We start from the raw sequence: 19,336 nt of genomic DNA, 5'->3' as shown, positions 1-19,336 counted from the left end.
TCTGCCTGCAGCTGGCCTGACTGAAAACAACATGCGTGTCTGGTGAGGCCTCCCCAGCCAATCAGCTACGGGCTGCCCATATGACGTAGAGGACACACCACACACCCGCCCAGCTCGCTCTCTTTGCAATAAAAAAAATCAAAACAACTTGGTCACTCAATGCGCGTGACTTTATGTGGCCTCAGTCGCTCGATGTAACCTGAAGTTTTCAGGGCGGGAAAAGATGGTCTCGCGCAGAGGTTCAAAGGCTAAAACGTGACTGACATAAAGTACCTAACCTGGATGCGGGGACATTAGATGTGTTTAGTATGTTCCTGTTTAGTGACCTATTAACACGAACAAAGTTTAACGACCTGATTGTCGGTTACCTCCATATCCTATTAGTATGGATGTATCCAAAAATAAGTCATATTGATAATATAGTTGCTCGGATTTCTGTTATCTTTGTTAGGGCACTCAGCTACAGCTGCTCAACTTGGGTTATGAGGCTATTGACTGTGTGGCAGTTTAATTACTATGATTTTTCTACGAAACACACACACACACACACACACACACACACACACACACACACACACACACACACACACACACACACACACACACACACACACACACACACACACACACACACACACACACACACACACACACACACACACACACACACACACACACACACACACACACACACACACACACACACACACACACTATATTTAATGTTTTCAATATATTATTTGAATTAATTTTAAGCATAAATAACGTTCACCTTTTTGGTATGGCATTTATTTTAGGTGCAAGTACTTTTCAGCAAAAATAACTTATTGGTGATTTAAGTATATGTAATATTTAGATGTCTGGGCACTCTGGAAGTCCGCATGCTAGAATTGTCAATATGTGATTCTTTTTGGAATACTGCTCCACTCATCAACGGGGTTATATGAGGCAATAAGAAAGGGAGGCAGATCTTTCCATATATGGGAATCTGCTGGATGATCTAAAGACACTGAGATTATGAGATATATATCTTGTTTTTAAAAGATATCCTCTTTACAAGAAGGCAGTGTAACACACATACACAAGAAAATGTGTAATTATAGAGAAATAGAAAACGTAATCAAAGTGTCAACACTTGTATCATTGGTATGATAATGCACCATTTATACACGTAAAAACATATATGATGAAAAAAGTTGTTAGAACTGTTTATTTGCATTTTACAACTATGTAAAGTGCACAGCTAGTTTTGGGGAGGGGAACTTACTGGCTTGTAAGAAACATTAAGGGTTAGATTTATCAAAGCCATTCTCCTCTAATATCGTCCAAAATAACGCATACAAACGGATCCTCATATTTATCAAAGCACTCTGCGCCTATAATTGCGCAAATCTGAAAGAAACTTCTTCGCACTTCACTTGCATTCGCCTAGGCGCACGGGCGCACTCCCGAGTGCACCAATATACATTAGTAATAGGCGTAATTTAACAGCCCGACCTACAAATACGCCCAGTTGCTTATTCATCATTGCTTTGCGCCGATAATTCCTGCTGTAATTGCGTGTTGTATATTTCGCCATACAGACTCAGTCGAACACCATTATAATAAATGCTTTTACATCTTGTGATGCAGTACTTTACTCTTTCAACTAATTTTTCAAAAGTTCAGTGCAAAGAAGATCCTGTTATTCCCAGTAATTTGCGCTTCCACAGGCGCATATGGTACTAAAAGTTTTATATGTATATATCGATATATTGATATATTCATTTTTGTGTCAACTTATGGCACAAACAGCACAGAAACATTGTGTAATATAAATATTAGCTAATTAGTTACCTAAAAAACGTTTTTTTAATAATCAAAACATGGCGGCGCAAATATTTATAGGGAGTAAATAGGGAGTAAATGCTGTTCCCGACAGGCGCAATTTAACATTACTACGCCCCAGCTCGCCTGCGCAAAGTTACGTCTATTTTTTTGATAAATTTAGGCGCACATGTGCGCCTCTCCGGAGGCGAGCTGGGGCGCAGTTACAGGCGAAGATCATACAGAGTTCGCCTAGCCTTTGATAAATATAGACCTAAGAGCCAGATTACGAGTGTTTACGCCGGAACGATAAGGGATTTATTGGGGTTTGCTCTTGTCGGGCTTACCACTGGTATAATAAGTTGAAAGTAAACACTGTCACTTGAGCGCAGTCGTGATTTACGATAGAATAATTACTGTGACTTCAGAGCTCTAACATTGAGATACATTCATATACATCTTTAAAGATGGATATGTATGTATATATGTCTATATATCTGTAGATATGTATTTATATTTATGTATTTACAGACAAATATACACATAAACACAAATAAAATGTATACATGTATGGGCATATAAATATAAGTGCATTACTGTAACTATTTCACATTCCTATCTTCTGCACATACCAGAATATGTTCTAAGTATATTTTAATATATATTCATATATATATATATATATATATATATACATAGATATATATTGTAAGACAAAAACATCATATATATATATATATATATACACAGTTGTGCTCATAAGTTTACATACCCTGCAGAATTTATGATTTCTTGGCCATTTTTCAGAGAATATGAATATGCGGCCAATCGACCACTAGCAGGGGGTGTCAATCATCCTGATCGTATCCGATCGGAATGACTGCTGCCCGCCACTTAAGGAGCAGAGGTCTTATAACCACTGCTTCTTAACTTGAGTTTCAGGCACAGCGACAACGTGAGCGCGCTCAGACATCCGCTCTGTGTGTGGCCATCGGCTGGCTTTTGAATACAAAGAATACAGACGATTTAACTCAACCTTATTGAGCCTCTGCATCTTTATTATTTGTCTCCGGTTTGGTGCTGCTTGTACCGTGTGCAGTGGATGTTGCTGAAATTGAGTTTCAGGCAGACTTGAAACTTCGGGAGTAGATTGCAGCATCCGCTGCTGGATAAATCTACACCCTTGTGTTTATTTAGAGTAATGATATAATGAAGTCTGTTCTACTTGCAAACTCATTATATTTTAATGGGTTTGCAGTTCCAAAGAACAAAAACCGCTACAAAAATAAATCTAAATGTGTTACATTTGATACACTTTAACAAGTCATTAGAAAATAGGAGTGATGATCAGGTGTCCACATACTTTTGGCCATATAGTGTATATTAAAGATTTTTGTGTTTTAAAAAATATATATGCCTAAGGACCAGATTATGAGTAGAGCGCAATTTAACCCTCCCGCTCAAGCGTTAATTGCGCTAGAAGTAAGCTTTTTGTGCTTGTCAGGTTTCGCTCATATTATGGGTTGAAAGTATACTGTTTTTGCTCGCGCACTAACCCGACAAGCACAAAAAGCCAAACTTACAATATCGCATGCACGTTCAAGTCTCCCCCATAGAAGTCATGGGAGATAAAAGTGGCAAAAAGCCTAGCACCTTACTCTCGCGCAAACCTGATTGCATATTCTCAGGTGCGCTAACCCGACATGAAAATATGAATATTTTGCATCCCAGTGTTCTTCACATACAAGAATATGCTCTATTTATTCAGAAATATATACAGTTGTGCTCATAAGTTTACATACCCTGGCAGAATTTATGATTTCTTGGCCATTTTTCAGAGAATATGAATGATAACACAAAAACTTTTCTTTCACTCATGGTTAGTGTTTGGCTGAAGCCATTTATTATCCATCAACTGTGTTTACTCTTTTTAAATCATAATGACAACAGAAACTACCCAAATGACCCTGATCAAAAGTTTACATACCCTGGTGGTTTTGGCCTGTTAACATGCACACAAGTTGACACAAAGGGGTTTGAATGGCTATTAAAGGTAACCATCCTCACCTGTGATCTGTTTTCTTGTAATTAGTGTGTGTGTATAAAAAGTCAATGAGTTTATGGACTCCTGACAGACCCTTGCATTTTTCATCCAGTGCTGCACTGATGATTCTGGATTCTGAGTCATGGGGAAAGCAAAAGAATTGTCAAAGGATCTGCAGGAAAAGGTAGTTGAACTGTATAAACAGGAAAGGGATATAAAAAGATATCCAGGGAATTGAGAATGCAAATCAGCAGTGTTCAAACTCTAATAAAGAAGTGGAAAATGAGGGGTTCTGTTGAAACCAAACCACCGTCAGGTAGACCAACTAAAATTTCAGCCACAACTGCCAGGAAATTTTTTTGGGATGCAAAGACAAACCCACAATTAACTTCAGTTAAACCCACAATTAACTTCAGGTGAAATACAGGACATGTGGTGTGGCTATTTCAAGATGTACACACAATAAGGATGCACTTGAAGAAAGATGGGCTGCATGTTCGAGTCGCCAGAAGAAAGCCATTACTACTCCAATGCCACAAAGTATCCCGCTTACAATACGCCAAACAGCACAGAGACAAGCCTCAAACCTTCTGGCACAAAGTCATTTGGAGTGATAAGACCAAAACTGAGCTTTTTGGCCACAATCATAAACACTTCATTTGGAGAGGAGTCAACAAGGCCTATGATTAAAGGTACAGCATTCCTACTGTGAAACACAGAGGTGGATCGCTGATGTTTTGGGGATGTGTGAGCTACAAAGGCACATGAAATTTGGTCAGAATTGATGGCAAGGTTAATGCAGTATGTTATCAAACAGAACGCTTCATTTTCCACTTCTTGATTAGAGTTTAAATACTGCTTATTTGCATTCTCAATTCCTTGGATATCTTTATATATCCCTTTCCTGTTTTATACAGTTCAGCTACCTTTTTCCCACAGATCCTTTGACAATTCTTTTTCTTTCCCCATGAATCAGAATCCAGAAACGTCAGTGCAGCACTGGATGAAAGATGCAAGGGTCTGTCAGGAGTCCAGAAACTCATTGACCTTTTAAACACACACACTAATTACAAGCAAACAGATCACAGGTGAGGATGGCTACCTTTAATAGCCATTCAAACCCCTTTGTGTCAACTTGTGTGCATGTCATCAGGCCAAAATCACCAGGGTCATTTGGGCAATTTCTGTTGTCATTATGATTTAAAAAGAGTAAACACAGTTGATTGATAATAAATGGCTTCAGCCAAACACTAAACATGAGTGAAAGAAAAGTTTTTGTGTTATCATTCATATTCTCTGAAAAATGGCCAAGAAATCATAAATTCTGCCAGTGTATGTAAACTTATGAGCACAACTGTATATATTTCTGAATAAATAGAGCATATTCTTGTATGTGAAGAACATTGGGATGCAAAATATTCATATTTTCATGTCGGATTAGCGCACCTGAGAATATGCAATCAGGTTTGCGCGAGAGTAAGGTATAAGGCTTTTTACCACTTTTATCTTCCATGACTTCTATGGGGGAGACTTGAACGTGCATGCGATATTGTAAGTTTGGCTTTTTGTGCTTGTCGGGTTAGTGCGCGAGCAAAAACAGTATGCTTTCAACCCATAATATGAGCGAAACCTGACAAGCACAAAAAGCTTACTTCTAGCGCAATTAACGCTTGAGCGGGAGGGTTAAATTGCGCTCTACTCATAATCTGGTCCTTAGGCATATATATTTTTTAAAACACAAAAATCTTTAATATACACTATATGGCCAAAAGTATGTGGACGCCTGATCATCACTCCTATTTTCTAATGACTTGTTAAGGTGTATCAAAAGTAACACATTTAGATTTATTTTTGTAGCGGTTTTTGTTCTTTGGAACTGCAAACCCATTAAAATATAATGAGTTTGCAAGTAGAACAGACTTCATTATATCATTACTCTAAATAAACACAAGGGGGTAGATTTATCCAGCAGCGGATGCTGCTATCTACTCCGGAAGTTTCAAGTCTGCCTGAAACTCAAGTTAAGAAGCAGTGGTTATAAGACCTCTGCTCCTTAAGTGGCGGGCAGCAGTCATCCCGATCGGATACGATCAGGATGATTGACACCCCCTGCTAGTGGTCGGTTGGCGGCAAATGTGCAGGGTGCGGAATTGCACAAGCATTTAACCAGAAATGCTTGTGCAATGTTAAAAGCACACTGAACCCAAATTTTTTCTTTTGTGATTCAGATAGAGCATGCAATTTTAATCAACTTTCTAATTTACTCCTATTATCAAATTTTCTTCATTCTCTTGGTATGTTTATTTGAAAAGCAAGAATGTAAGTTTAGATGCCGGACCATTTTTGGTGAACAACCTGGGTTGTCCCTGCTGATTGGACAGCACCAATAAACAAGTGCTGTCCATGGTCCTGAACCAAACATTTGCTGGCTCCTTAGCTTAGATGCCTTCTTTTTCAAATAAAGATAGCAAGAGAATGAAGAAAAATTGATAATAGAAGTAAATTAGAAAGTTGCTTAAAATTCCATGCTCTGTTTGAATCATGAAAGAAAAAAATTTGGGTTCAGTATCCCTTTAAATGCTGAAAGCGTATGCTGTCGGCATTTAGCAATGTTGGGCGGAATTGATCCACTACAGTGGATCATGTCCGTCCGACATATGATAAATCTATCCCAAAGCATCCTTGTGTCTGAGGTAACAATTACAAATTAAATGACTTGTTATTCCAGCTGCAGAATTTAAAATGTATGGGAAATTACACCTTTAGGTATATTTTGTGTATGAGTAATAGCTGTTTTTGCTAATTAACATCACATCCTAGTGAAATGGGGCTGAGCTTGTAAATAAAACAGACCGAAATAAGTACATCTGATGTCTAATTATTTAAACAAAATCTTTATCTTCTCATTGTTTACTTAAACACTAAAATATACAGAAAAAGAAGAAACATGAACATTTTAGTATCTCTCTGTCACATCCTCCACTGGGAGCATGGTTTTATCTAAACCTTCTAGTTTTTCTATAACAGTACTTAAGTTAATTTACCTGTTGAGGACATGATCGTCACTGTGATCATGTGCTTCAAAAATGGGGCTGATTGACTCCTGGGGAACTGCCTGCGTTGCTAGGCACGTCCCTTAGATCAGCCGCGTTTCAGAATAGAGAAGGACGCCACAAAAGTTTCGACGTTCCTAAAGGGGTTTAAGCCCATTGCTTTTAGGACAACATAGAATGTCCTAACGGCGACAAGTGGTTAAAGTTTCAGTATAGAACAGACAAAATCAGCTGTTTCAAATGATAAAGGTAAAGCATCTATTTGTAAACAATTTAATAATTCCTAGCAATTCTAAAAGTTCATTGAGAACCCCTTTAATAAGAGAAAACATTATAGTACGCTCTACATTTAGCACTTTAGCAACTATCTTCCCCCACCTTCCACTGTGAGTATAAGCTCCCTCTGGTTCTTGTTTATATAATTTTCTGTACACATTACTTTAGTATTATCAAGATAGGTGACGGTTAGAGCAGGAAAAAGCCACAATTTCAAATTAAAAAATAAGCTATTTGTAAGTGGATTGTCTGGTGGAATTTGTGCCCATTGTGCCAAAGGATCCTTTGTGGGGTCAGGCACTGATGTTGGACAAAAAGGTCTGGCTCAATATTGACTTTTCAATTTATCCCCAAGGTGTTAGAAGGGTTGAGGTCATGGCTCTGTGCAGGCCACTTATGTTTCTCCACACCAAACTCATCAAACTATGTCTACATGGACATCACTTTGTGCACAGGGGCACAGTTATGCTAGAACAGAAAGGCGTTCCTCCAAACTGTTGCCACAAACGTGGAAGCAATCAACTGTCCAAAATGTCTTTGTATCCTGCAGCATTAAAGAGCCACTGTACTAAATGTATATCATGCACCTGCATCTAATTATGGTTGCTGCCATTATGGAACCTAGATTACACTGTAGGTATTTGAAGGAGAGTTTCTGCACATGTGTAAACACGTCAACAATGGAATGTTGTGAAAGACAGAGTTCAACATGGTGGCACCAATGACTAGAGGGAGGCGGGGAATAACTTTAATACTATTCTTAAATAATGTACAGTATTTAGTATTTAATTTCCCTTTAAGATGACCCTTCACTGATACCAAATGCCTAGCTCAAATCCTAAAATACATCTCCAGACCATTTTCCCTCCTCCACCAAACTTTACAGTTGGTGCTATGCATTCTGGTAGGTAGAGTTCTCCTGGCATATGCCACACACAGATTCTTCAATCAGACTGCCAGATAGGTGAACTTTTCACCTGTAACTTTGGAACATTTAAATTAATTTAATGAAAACAAATGTAAATGTTTAATGAAAATTCAATTTTCATTTAATTTGAAACTAAACGTAAATCGAATAGAGCAGGCAACAAATTTTCAGGAAAACAAATTTCCCTAAATATCGAATATATATATATACACATACAGTTGAAATCAAAATTATTCAACCCCCATTGCAAATCAGGTTTACTGTCAATATTTACAGACTTCCAGCTGTTTGCAATAAACAAATCAAACAAAAGCAATTGAAGTAGCTCAATACAACGAATGCTTCATGTGTTTTCCCCAAAGTCAACTGAAAATTAAATTTTTAATGATTTCTGCAGTCTCAAAATTATTCAACACCTTCATGGCAAGCATCTTTAGTACTTAGTACAGCACTCTTTTGCTGGTATGACCTGCTGCAAACGAGATGCATAGCCAGACACCAGCTTCTTGCAGCATTCTTGAGGAATCTTAGCCCATACCTCCTGAACACAGGCCTTCAGTTCAGTAATATTCTTGGGTTTGCGTGCTGCAACCACTTTCTTCAAATCCCACCAGAAAGTTACTATGGGGTTAAATCCTGGTTGCAGCCGTTGATAGTTTTCTTTTTCTGCCCCGTCCAGGTAGTGTAACCACTATTCCTTTAACTTTGAACTTGTAAACTATCGGCTAGATTACAAGTTTTGCTGTAAGCTAAAAAAGCAGCGTTAACAGGTCCTAACGCGGCTTTTTCAATACCACTGCTATTACGAGTCTTGCAGGTTTAGGGGCACCGCACACTTTTTTGGGCTTACCGCAAACCTACTTACCTAAAGTTCGTAAACCCTTTTTTCTATGGGACTTCCATAGCGCTGGTATTACGAGTTTGTCCTGGGAGGCCAAAAAGTGAGAGGTACACCCTCTACCTCCAAGATTCGTAACGCATTCTAAAGTCAGTAGTTATGAGTTTTAAGCTACAAAGCTGTAGCATAAAACTCATAAATAAACTGCTAAAAAGTACAATAACACCCATAAACTATTAACCCCTAAACCGAGGCCCTCCCGCATCGCAAACACTATAATACATTTTTTAACCCCTAATCTACCGCTCCGGACATTGCCGCCACTAGAATAAACATATTAACCCCTAAACCGCCGCACTCCCGCCTTGCAAACACTAAATATTATTAACCCCTAATCTGCCGCCCCTAACATCACCGCCACCTACATTATATTTATTAACCCCTAATCTTCCGCTCCGGACATCGCCGCAACCTACATTATATTTATTAACCCCTAATCTGCTGTCCCCAACATCGCCGGCACCTATATTATATTTATTAACCCCTAATCTCCCTCCCCCAATGTCGCCGCAACCTACCTACATTTATTAACATCTAATCTGCCGCCCCTAACATCGCCGCCACCTACATTATACTTATTAACCCCTAATCTTCCGCTCCGGACATCGCCACAACCTACATTATATTTATTAACCCCTAATCTGCCGTCCCCAACATCGCCGGCACCTACATTATATTTATTAACAGGCAAAAAGAGAGGTACGCTTGCTCACAGTGGAATTGCTGGAAATCATGAATTTATTTGAAGACCAAATAAGTACAGGTACAGGTATACAGGGTCACAGTTAGGAACGCCTGACGCGTTTCGCGCATGCGTACATGCGCTTCATCGGAGGCTGATGGAGTGTGACAGTGTGAGCCTTTTAAACCTGGTTTTCACCAATCCTGAAGGGACTGTGGTCTAATCCAATCAGTGTTGCCTCGGTGAGTGTATAGCCTTTATTAAGTATCTTCAGCTTGTTACTGAGGCTTATAATATTAACTCTTGCGGCAACACTGATAGGTACACATCAATAAATAAAATACTTAATATTGTTAAACATTGTTTAAATATAACAGAAGTAAAAAAATGAAAAATAAGGATTACTGGAAAAACTAGTAAATAAATATAAATAATTCTCATAATGAATGCCTTGATAAATAGATAAAAACTAAATGAGAAATAAATGAGTAAAAATATTGACAAGGAATATGAAATGATAAAGTGAAAAATAAAAAGTAAAAATAAGGCTGAGAATATAAGTGAAAAATAAAAAGTAAAAAATAAAAGTAAAAATGTAACATGTGAGTAAAATTGAAAGAAAAATAATCAATGAATAAATAAATAGGTAAAAACTAATTTCCTACCATCAGAATAGAAGATATGGTTCTAAATATCTATGCTAACTAATTGAGTATAAGTGCACTTCATCTTGAAGGGGGAAATTAATCCTTTATATATATTTTGTATTTTTATTTTTCTACCTATATGTATTATTCATGTTGTGTTAAAAAAGGCTGAAAAAATAAGAAAATCTTTTCTAAGGAAGACTAGAATCTAGTTTTAAACACTGTTTGTAGTGGTCAATCTTATTAAGGAAACTATTTATCCCATTGATAATTAAATAATGGATTATAAGATCTAAAGGTATCATAGACTATACTGAACTCAGCTGGTATCTTATATGTGTGTAAATGTATATAGACGTCTTAGCTGGAGTATGTATATATATATATATATAAGATGGTTATGTATTGCTAGGGAGACTACAAGGAGGGCTAATAGATAGAAGAGTCAGTTTTATTGTTGTTATTGTTTATGTTTTTGTATATGTATACTGAATAACTTGAATCGATAGAGTCGTATTGATTATATGTATTCAAATCTTGGTGTTGAAGATGTATCTATTGTGTAATTAGATCTAATATTTCGAGGAATTTTTAACTTCAGTACATATTTGATTAGTTCTAGAGGGGTTAGAATGTGTCCAAGTGGAATGAATTACACATATAAATCCACATCAAGTCTTCTGTTTATCCCATTAGGGTATCTAGTATTTAATTTCACTATCCAGAAGACTTCTCTTTTTAGGAGTTTGGCAGTTCTATCACCCCCTCTGGCCTCTTTGACAACCCTCTCTATTCCTTGGAATGAGAAGTGGTCAGTACCTATTCCATGTTGCCGAAAGTGTTTGGCCACTGGAGTTCTAGCTTCTTTTTCAATGAGGGATAGTAAATGCTCCCTAATGCGATCTTTTAACGGACGTGTAGTGATGCCTATGTATTGCTGAAAGCAAAGTTGGCATGTAATGAGGTATATTACATACTGCGAAGTGCAGTCTATCCTTTGCTTAATAGTATATGTTTCCTTAGTGTTACTAGAGGTGAAAGTGTGGGTTATGTTGGTAAACTCACAACTTTTGCAAGGTCTATGGCCACATTTAAAAGATCCAGGACTGAGGCCCAGCCAGTTAGTTTGTGTTTGTGGTCTTTCTGAGAATTTTTTATTTGTTAAGTCTCCTATTGATGGAGCTTTTTTAGCAACAAATTTAATGCCTTTAGATATTACTTGTTTCAATGTGTCATCGCTCTTTAATATTATTAGATTATCCTTAATTACTTTACAGATTTTATAGTATTGCCTACTAAATTGGGTAGAGAACACTATATTTTCCTCATTTTGTATATTATCCTTTTTCTGGAATAACATATTCCTCTGTGTGCTTTCTACTTCTTTATTAATTAGATCTAGTTTTGATCTATTGTATCCCCTATTGACTAGCCTGTTGGTTAATTCTTTAGCTTCTTGCCTATAGGTATCTAAGTTGGAGCAATTTCTACGAAGTCGTAGAAATTGACCTTTGGGTATACCTTTTTTGAGGTGTGGGACATGGCATGAATCTGCCCTTAAAATTGTATTTTTTGAGGTGGGTTTTCTGTATGTGGAAGTAAAAATTCTTAATTTCGATAAATTTGCACTAAGTTTTAGATCTAGAAAGTCAATGGATTGGGTGTCACTTTTGTGTGTAAAGACAAGGTTTAATTGATTGTTGTTAATATAGGTCATAAATTGTTCTATAGTGTGCTCATTATCTGTCTTGTCCCAAATGATTATAAGATCGTCAATAAAGCGACCGTATAGTTTAATATTGTTTTTAAATTGGAATTCAGTTGAGAAAATAAAACAAAATTCCATCCAACCCATGTAAATATTGGCATAGGCCGGGGCAAATTTTGCCCCCATGGCCGTGCCTCTTTGCTGTAAATAATAAATTCCTTCATGAACAAAATAGTTATGTTTTAGTAGAAATTCTGCAGTTTCTACTATGAATGTAATGAAACCTGTGTCATAGTCAGTATGTCTAAGTAACATCTCATAAAGCGCTGTGAGGCCTGTCGTGTGGGGAATGCTTGAATAAAGAGCAGCTACATCAATTGTGAGCCAAGTGTATTCACTATTCCAGTTAACTGTGTTAAGTTGCTGGATTAGGTGGCCGCTATCTTTAATGTAGCCTGGTAATGATTGGACAATTGGTTGAAGTATGTGGTCAAGCCACCCACCAAGCCTTTCACATAGGGATCCTTGGCTTGCCACAATGGGTCTACCTGGTGGTCTAGTGAGATTTTTATGAATTTTAGGGACAGTTCTAAAACTTGGTATGGTAGGGTCTTTTATCAGAAAAAATGACGCTAGTTCTTCCGTTAGGTAGCCCAATTCAATGCCTGTGTCTAAGTGACTCTTCAATTTACTTACGAAATTTATGGTAGGATTAAATGTGAGTTTCATATACTGATCTTTATCCTCTAGATGTTTGTGTACTTCATCTAAGTAATCGGTGGTGTTTAAGACAACAATAGCCCCTCCTTTGTCCGCCTTAGTAATGACTATGTTGGGGTTATCTTGTAGATCTTTCAGTGCTTTTCTCTCATGGCGGCTTAAATTATCTCTGGCTTTACTAATTGTGGTTGACTGGAGTGTTTTGTGAAGGTCAGTTAGTTCCTTTTCTACGGTCCTTTGAAATAAATCTATTATGTGATCACGTGCATTAACTGGGTAAAAATGTGATTTATCCTTAAAAGTGTATTGCTGAGTGGTACCTAAGGAATGAGTATATGAACTGGGTGAGTGTTGTTGAAGTGTGGTGAGAGTGGTAAGGTCTGTTAAATCAGAAAATAGTAAACCAATAGTGTTAGGGTGTGTGTCAGTTGTGGTGGGGGTGTGTGATTGTGTGTCTATACCAAAAAAATGTTTTTTTAGTACTACTTTTCTTACAAATTTATTTGTGTCTAAAAGAGTGCTGAATAAATCAAAATCTGTTGCGGGTGCAAAGGTTAAGCCTTTATTAAGTACATTAATATGATGTATTATATTTATTAACCCCTAGTCTCCCTCCCCCAATGTCGCCGCAACCTACCTACATTTATTAACCCCTAATCTGCCATCCCCAACGTCGCCACCACTATTCTAAATTTATTAACCCCTAAACCTAAGTCTAACTCTAACACCCTCTAACTTAAATATAATTTAAATAAATCTAAATAAAATTACTATCATTAACTAAATTATTCCTATTTAAAACTAAATACTTACCTATAAAATAAACTCTAAGCTAGCTACAATATAACTAATAGTTACATTGTATCTAGCTTAGGGTTTATTTTTATTTTACAGGCAAGTTTGTATTTATTTTAACTAGGTAGAATAGTTATTAAATAGTTATTAACTATTTAATAACTACCTAGCTAAAATAAATACAAATTTACCTGTAAAATAAAACCTAACCTAAGTTACACTAACACAAAACACTACACTACAATTAAATCAATTCCCTAAATTAAATACAATTAAATAAATGAAATTAAATTAGCTAAATCACAAAAAAACAAACACTAAATTACAGAAAATAAAAAACAAATTACAAGATCTTTAAACTAATTACACCTAATCTAAGAGCCCTATCAAAATAAAATAGCCCCCCCCCAAAAAAAAAAAAACCTAGCCTAAACTAAACTACAAATATCCCTTAAAAGGCATTGCCCTAAATAAATCAGCTCTTTTACCTGTAAAAAAAAAATACAAACAACCCCCCAACAGTAAAACCCACCACCCACACAAACTACCCCCCAAATGAAATCCTAACTAAAAAAACCTAAGCTTCCCATTGCCCTGAAAATGGCATTTGGATGGGCATTGCCCTTATAAGGGCATTTAGCATTTTTGCAGCCCAAAGCCCTAACCTAAAAAAATAAACCCACCCAATACACCCTTAAAAAATCCTAACACTAACCCTCGAAGATTCACTTACCGGGAGAAGTCTTCATCCAAGTGGCAAGATGCCCTCAACAAAGCCAGCAGAAGTGGTCCTCCAGACGGGCAGAAGTGGTCCTCCAGATGGGCAGAAGTCTTCATCCAGACGGCATCTTCTGTCTTCATCCTTCCGACACGGAGCGGCTCCATCTTCAAGACATACGGCGCGGAGCATCCTCTTCAAACGACGTCTTCTTCGGAATGAATATCTCTTTAAGTGACGTCATCCAAGATGGCTTCCCTTAGATTCCGATTGGCTGATAGAATTCTATCAGCCAATCGGAATTAAGGTAGAAAAAATCCTATTGGCTGATGCAATCAGCCAATAGGATTGAACTTCAATCCTATTGGCTGATCCAATCAAACCAATGATTGGAACAGCCAATAGAATGCCAGCTCAATCCTATTGGCTGATTGCAGCCAGGGGTTAATAAATGTAGGTAGGTTGCAGTGACATTGGGGGAGGGAGATTAGGGGTTAATAAATATAATGAAGGTGTCGGCGATGTTGGGGGCAGCAGATTAGGGGTTAATAAATATAATGTAGGTGGTGGCAATGTCTGGAGCGGCAGATTAGGGGTTAATAAATATAATGTAGGTGTCGGGGGCGGCAGATTAGGGGTTAATAAGTGTAAGATTAGGGGTGTTTAGACTCGGGGTTCATGTTAGGGTGTTAGGTGTAAACATAACTTTAGTTTCCCCATAGGAATCAATGAGGCTGCGTTACTGAGATTTACACTGCTTTTTGGCAGGTGTTAGACTTTTTCTCAGCCGGCTCTCCCCATTGATGTCTATGGGGAAATCGTGCACAAGCACGTACAACCAGCTCACCGCTGACTTAAGCAGCGCTGGTATTGGAGTGTAGTGTGGAGCTCAATTTTGCTCTATGCTCACTTTTTGTCTTTTAACACCGGGTTTGTAAAAACCTGTAATACTAGCGCTGCAGGTAAGTGAGCGGTGAAAAAAAGCTGCAGGTTAGCACTGCACAGCTCATAACGCAAAACTGGCCGTATATTTCCAACTGTGTCTCAATGAACATTCAGTGCCTTTGATATCTTTTTATATCCTGTTCCTTATTTGTGAGGGGCGATGATCTCTTCTCTTAACTTTTTGGACCATTCTTTTGACTTAGCCATATTTTTACCATGCAGTCAAACGTGACACCCAAGCACACCTGTGCAACTAATGAAGCCCTTGATTAGTTGCATCAGATGTGCTTGAGACAGCATCTGTTTTGCATATGTGTGCTGTTGTGAGGGATTCTATTCAGGAGGTTAAATAATTTTGAGACTGCAAAATTCATTAAAAGTTGCATTTTCAGTTGAGTTTGGGGAACCACTTGAAGCGTTCGTTGTGTTAAGCTATTTCAGTTGCCTTTGTTTGATTTGATTATTGCAAACAGCTGGAAGTCTGTACATTTTGACAATAAATCTGATTTGCAATGGGGGTTGAATAATTTTGATTATGACTGTATATTTATATATACAGTATCTCACAAAAGTGAGTACACCACTCACATTTTTGTAAATATTTTATTATATCTTTTCATGTGACAACAGTGAAGATATTACACTTTGCTACAATGTAAAGTAGTGTGTGTACAGCCTGTATAACAGTGTAAATTTGCTGTCTCCTCAAAATAACACACAGCTATTAATGTCTAAACCGTTGGAAACAAAAGTGAGTAAACCCCTAAGTGGAAATGTCCAAATTGGGCCCAATTAGTCATTTTCCCTTCCGGTGTCATGTGACTTTTCAATGTTACAAGGTCTCAGGTGTGAATGGGGATCAGGTGTGTTAAATTTGCTGTTATGGCTCTCACACTCTCTCATATTGGTCACTGGAAGTTCAACATGGCACCTCATGGCAAATAACTCTCTAAAGATCTGAAAAAAGAATTGTTGCTCTACATAAAGATGGCCTAGGCTATAAGAAGATTGCCCAGACCCTGAAACTGAGCTACAGCACGGTGGGCAAGACCATACAGCGGTTTCACAGGACAGGTTTCACTCAGAACAGGCCTCGCCATGGTCGACCAAAGAAGTTGAGTGCACGTGCTTAGCGTCATATCCAGAGGTTGTCTTTGGGAAATATATGTATGAGTGCTGCCAGCATTGCTGCAGAGGTTGAAGGGGTGGGGGGTCAGTCTGTCAGTGCTCAGACCATACGCCGCACACTGAATCAAATTGGTCTGCATGGCTGTCATCCCAAAAGGAAGCCTCTTCTAAAGATGATGCACAAGAAAGCCCGCAAACAGTTTGCTGAAGACAAGCAGACTAAGGACATGGATTACTGGAACCATGTCCTGTGGTCCGATGAGACCAAGATAAACTTATTTGGTTCAGATGGTGTCAAGCGTGTGTGGCGGCAACCAGGTGAGGTGTACAAAGACAAGTGTGTTGTGCCTACAGTCAAGCATCGTGGTGGGAGTGTCATGGTCTGGGTCTGCATGAGTGCTGCCGGCACTGTGGAGTTACAGTTCATTGAGGGAACCATGAATGCCAACATTTACTGTGACATACTGAAGCAGAGCTTCAGAGACTGGGCCGCAGGGCAGTATTTCAACATGATAACGACCCCAAACACACCTCCAAGACGACCACTGCCTTGCTAAAGAAGCTGAGGGTAAAGGTGTTGGACTGGCCAAGCATGTCTCCAGACCTAAACCCTATTGAGCATCTCTGGGGCATCCTCAAACGGAAGGTGGGGGAGTGCAAGGTCTCTAACATCCACCATCTCTGTGATGTCGTCATGGAGGAGTGGAAGAGGACTCCAGTGGCAACCTATGAAGCTCTGGTGAACTCCATACCCAAGAGGGTTAAGGCAGTGCTAGAAAATAATGGTGGCCACACAAAATATTGACACTTTGGGCCCAATTTGGACATTTCCACTTAGGGGTGTACTCACTTTTGTTGCCAACGGTTTAGATATTAATTGCTGTGTGTTGAGTTATTTTGAGGGGACGGCAAATTTACACTGTTATACAGGCTGTATACTCACTACTTTACATTGTAGCAAAGTGTCATTTCTTCAGTGTTGTCACATGAAAAGATATAATAAAATATTTACAAAAATGTGATTGGTGTACTCACGTTTGTGAGATACTGTATATATATATATATATATATATATATATATATATATATATATATATATATATATATATATATATATATATATATATATATATATATATAAAACACTTTAATATACTGCTGGAGCCCATTTAAGATCTACCCAAAGGGGTGATCAGATCAGTAGCCATAACTTTTCAGACTTTGCACTTCATTGATTTCTGGATGCTACAATACCTATTTTATACAAGATTATACAATTTTATATATAATTGCACAAGCTTCTAAGTGTTTTTCAAAGACAATTCACTAAGGAAATATGCCGATCCATCACCCAGTTGGATGTGAGAGAGTGGAGAGGCAGTGTAAGCCGCGATACAAAGTCTCGGTGGAAGTGTATCCTTGTGTACTGTTTAGTTACTATACACCAACTATATTACCTTGCTGGCAATGGCTCTTTTTAAAAACATTACTTCAGTGCAAACTATGCTATAATGTGGAATATATCAGAGTAACTTCCACATATGTGAACTATTAACAGCGTGGTTTAAAAGACTGCTGTGGCTGAAGGATATAATTTAGCTAGAAACAACTTAGTATTATGTTTTGACAAAACCATATAATCTCACTTACTCACACCACAGCTAGTCTATTATATTCAATGCATTTAAAGGGACAGTCTACACCAGAATGTCTATTGTTTAAAAAGATAGACAATCCGTTTATTACCCATTCCCCAGTTTTTCATAACCAACACAGTTATATTAATATATGTTTTACCTCTGTGATTACCTTGTATCTAAGCCTCTGCAGACTACCCCTTATCTCAGTGCTTTTGACAGACATGCAGTTTAGCCAATCAGTGCAGAATCCTAAATAACTCCACGGGACTGAGCACCATGTTATCTATATGGCACACATGCACTAGTACTGTCTAACTGTGAAAATCTTTCAAAATGCTCTGAGCTAAGAGGGGTTTTTCAATGGTTTTAGAAATCAGGTTGAGCCTGCCTTGGTTTAGCTTTTCAAAAATACCACCAAGGGAACAAAGCAAATTTGATGATAAAAGTAAATTGGAAAGTTGTTTAAAATTGCATACCCTATCTGAATAATGAAAGTTTAATTTTGACTAGACTGTCCCTTTAAAATTGGTTATATTGTGTACTAATCAAATAGTTACCAAAATATACTCAATTAAAGGTCTAATAGAACATTTACATTTTATTTATGTCATAATTTATTGTGTAAGGCTATACATATTATATATTAATTGCTATATTGTATTTGGCTCTTTTTTATTTAGACATTTGGGATTTCAGTGCAAATATATATGTTATTATATGTGCACATAAGTATTCTTATAGTTATTTTATGCATTGTTTATTTCCATGTAACTATTACAAATGTGTGTTTCAAAGCACAAAGATCTTTGTGAGCAAGTTTTTAAAACGTTATGTTTAGCAGATATGAACCAATGGAGTGAGGAATTATAGGCAAAAACAACTTTATAAATGCTACTCCCAAAAGTGCAACATTTGATTCTGTCTCTTGAGTTTGTAAGAATAGTTTATACTCTTTCTTGATATTGTATTTCGTTTTTAAATACATTATAAATCTTGAAAAATAGTTAGATATTCATCATTATCCTGGAGAATTTGAAATTGCACATTGAAAGAATATTTTTCTGCTGAAGTAGATCCTGTTCTGCAATGAGAGTGGCGAATAAGACAGGTTACATTCGGTCATATCTACAGTAGAAAAAAAAAAACCAGAGGGTGTGTCTGCTCAGGTGATGTTGAAATGCCTGAGGAATATTTGCTCTGCAAATAATGAAACGGTAATTAAATAAAAATGCATTAAATTATAGAGAAAGTTTTCTTTTCACTATATTGCATATGTATATTACTGTAGATCATAAAATAATCTGAACTATTCTGTAATACTAGTTCACTTTACCACTATTACCACTTT

Source organism: Bombina bombina, chromosome 5, assembly GCF_027579735.1.
Source record: "Bombina bombina isolate aBomBom1 chromosome 5, aBomBom1.pri, whole genome shotgun sequence".
Taxonomy (NCBI): Eukaryota; Metazoa; Chordata; class Amphibia; order Anura; family Bombinatoridae; genus Bombina; species Bombina bombina.
The sequence above is the reverse complement of the archived record's forward strand: the minus strand, read 5'-3'. Positions refer to the sequence as shown.